General features: G+C 33.8%; 1 long non-coding RNA gene across 1 annotated transcript; it reads left to right on the top strand.

The window, feature by feature from the left end:
- Window positions 1-2,104, top strand: LOC147929550 (uncharacterized). Its single transcript, XR_015578794.1, has 4 exons — window positions 1-406; window positions 1,052-1,210; window positions 1,378-1,508; window positions 1,810-2,104. It is a non-coding gene; the product is annotated as an uncharacterized LOC147929550 (long non-coding RNA).
- The last annotated feature ends 1,222 nt before the right edge of the window (window positions 2,105-3,326 follow it).

A 3,326-nucleotide genomic window follows, 5' to 3' on the forward strand; every position in this document is an offset into this window, starting at 1 on the left:
ATCCGAGGTTGTAAGAGAGATTTTAAGAGGAGTTTAAGGAAAAGTAGGAAAAAAAAAATCAGGAAGAAAAAGAGAAAGAAAAGCTCCTCTTATATAGTATACCCGTTTTCATATAAGAGACGATGGAGTGTCAGCTTGGGCAAAGAGTTTTATTGAGAACAAAAAAAAATTGTTCTGATCGTGTTCTTTCTCTTTCTCTTCCTCTCTCTCTCGCTCTCAGTTGCGAACCTCTCAATCCGAGGAGATTGAATCGGTCGGAATCGTTGGAGAAGGAGATTGAACTTGGACGAGATTGAATTCAGAGTCTAATCAATCGGAGGAGATTGAATCGATTGGAATCAAAGAAGATTCAATCGATTGGAATCAAAGAAGATTGAATCGGAGGAGCTTGAACCTATCTCTAATGGTAAGTTTCTCATTTTGAATTATCAAACTTAGCTTAAGGTTCTCTCTCTCCTGGTTTGAAACGTGGTTCTGAATATGAAAGAGAGGATTTTGATTTTGATTTAGTAATTGATGATTGATACAAAGATGTTTGAATTAGATGTTGCAATCTCTATTATCAGCTAAGTTTGATTATATTTTGGTGGAAAGCTGAGAACTTGGAACTCAAAATTTGGCAAACCCCTTCTCATTCCTGCAATCGAAATTGGTCATCATATATGGACCAAACATAGCATATATCCGAGTGGTCGGATTATGTAATCTGAAAAAAAAAATCTTTGCTTTGTATTGTTGTTGTTAATGGCTTTTCATTGTTCTCTCTCGGCTTCTTCTGTTATTGAAGCTGGAGAACTTATGATATGCGATAATCAGATCATTTGTCTCTCTATAAGATTGACTGATTAAGATGGGATTTGAATGTAAAACTCGGCAACTCTAAACTCTGTTTAGTGGAGTTTCCTGTGGTCGGTTTCTGATTAGCAGAGACTACTTTAAAGATATGTAATCTAAGTGTTTATTTGGTTAAACCAAAATTTCTTTGATCAGACTTGTTGAGAATAAATCGAAGATTCATCATTTGTCTTGAGTTTTGTTTTGCTTACTACAGCTGTCTAGGAAATGACAACAAGATCAGTCAGGATCCAGGATTGCTTGCTACCATCAATTAAAACTCTACCTATTTGTCTGTAAGTGTCATCTGCTTCTGTTGAAAATTTTTGTAGAAAAAGCGGTAAAGCGAGTGCAGAGCCAGATCCCCTTTGTGACGGTAAGATCAGAGGTCTTGGTCTTCTTGGCTTGTTTCCGGGAAATTTCATCTGTTCTATAAATTTACTATGAGTTTCTGCGTATTATTCTCGTTTCCATTGCCTGATGAAGCAGAGTCTCTTCTTTGTGATTTTTCATAGTTGCTGAAAGGATTTGTGTTGTTTTCAGTAAGTAGAGGTGGTTTTGCTGCAAGACCAAGCTCTCCTTGGGTTAGTTTTGATTCCCTGATGTCAATGCTTTCTAAATCACTGGATTCTTCAAGAATGAACTTGATCATTCGAACTTACGATAATTTCCGGGTATGGAATTAGTCACATTTGTGTTGTTCTTGTTTTATGTAGTCGGATGACATATTTTGATGGTTTCTTGTGTTTTTTGTAATCTGGTTCTTATTCATCTGTTTAAGTTTTTGTAATCGACTGGTGTTAACAATGATTTTATAATTGACTGGTGTTAACTTTGTTTCAGTTTGTTTGTGAAATCGGCTAGTGGTGTTAACTTTGTTTCAGTTTCAGATTGTTTCAGTTTGTTTGTGTAATGGGCTGTTTTATTAGATGGTTTCAGTTTATAACCGGCTAGTGTTTTATCCTTGTCATGCAGGTAGAAGCAGAAAGCAAGGAAAGATGACCTTTGACACCAAAAGAACAAGAAGCAGAAGCAAAAAATGACCCGTGACACATAAAGAAGAAGGTAGAAGCAAAGATGTTCATCTCACTATTGTAGCATTGTACTTCTACCACATAATTGTAGAAGTACATATTCACTTTTGTATAATGTTGTACTTTGACCACATATTTTTACAATTACTTTTGTATTTTTGTACTTCTACCACATATTGTATCCAATGTTTGTGTACCACAAATTTAAAGTTTTCCTATACCACAAAGTTTTCCTATATCACTTCTGTTCTATTTACAATTTCTAAATTAAAAAAAATAAACAATATTTTCAAAAATAAGAGACCCAAAATTGAAATCTACCATTGGAGGAAAAAATTTTAACTAAAAGATCATAAGTTCTTATACTCAAAACAATACACAATTTATTCATTAAAAAATCAAACAATGTTTAACAACCCACTTATAAGAACCCACCAATAATCTTGCCCTAATAGAGTTAGTAGTGTTAGTGTATAAAATGAAGAAGTCAAGGCACTCCATCATTTTTATATACCATAAGTGCCTTGCACTATTACAAACATTATCCAAATATCCAAATACATTTCCTCCTAAAGTTGTAAAACAAAATCTATAAGTATTATATTTTTGTTGCATAAAATGTAGGCAAATTGGCTTGTCCGTTTTAGAAAAAAAGGAATCGAGTCTGGCCGTGAGAAGATTGGATAAGGTTAATCTTTCCGGTATCTCAATATGCTTATACAACGCCAACCTTAATACAACCATTAATTAAATAGCGTATTTAATTGTTGATAAAACATATAAAAAATTGCATCTTTGTATATCAAATACAGGAATCTTCGACGCTTTTTAAAGTCAAACAATTACGCAATGACTACAACTAAAACAAAAATGAACAAAATTATCAAAAAAATACATTGCTCTCTGAATATTACCAAAAAGAATATTTGTTTTATCTTGCTGATCAATTAGCGAAGATCGCTTCGTACATTTGTTCTTTAACATATCGTAAAAAAAGAGACGATCAGTTACACTTACACCAGACGGAGAAGTTGCATGTGTTTGGGGTAGTACTGTTTGACAATTAGCAACACAAAGAGTACCACCTATCACAAGTTCACAACAGACCAAATCGATATATTCGAGGATCAAATTCTGCAAACTAAAGAAAACATTTATTTTTTTAGTTGATAATGTACCGTTTCTAACTTTCTTCTATGCATCAAAATTGATTTTTTTTTATGTACGTAAAAGACAATTTCAGGTGAAAACATTGTTTCTTTCCAGAAAACAAGAAACAAGAGAGAAGACATAACTCATACATGCAAGTTGAAGCTGTAAGTGTATGTGGGCAAGCTCAAGTTGAAGATGAAGTTCAGGAAGCTGTACAAAATATGTCTGCACAAGCTTCTGTTTCGGCACAGATGTCTGATGTATGCACAAGCGTCTGTCTGATAAAAGATCATCAGAGGACTGTTG

The sequence above is a fragment of the Camelina sativa genome, chromosome 13 (assembly GCF_030686135.1).
Source record: "Camelina sativa cultivar CO46 ecotype springtype chromosome 13, ASM3068613v1".
In the NCBI taxonomy this organism is placed as follows: domain Eukaryota; kingdom Viridiplantae; phylum Streptophyta; class Magnoliopsida; order Brassicales; family Brassicaceae; genus Camelina; species Camelina sativa.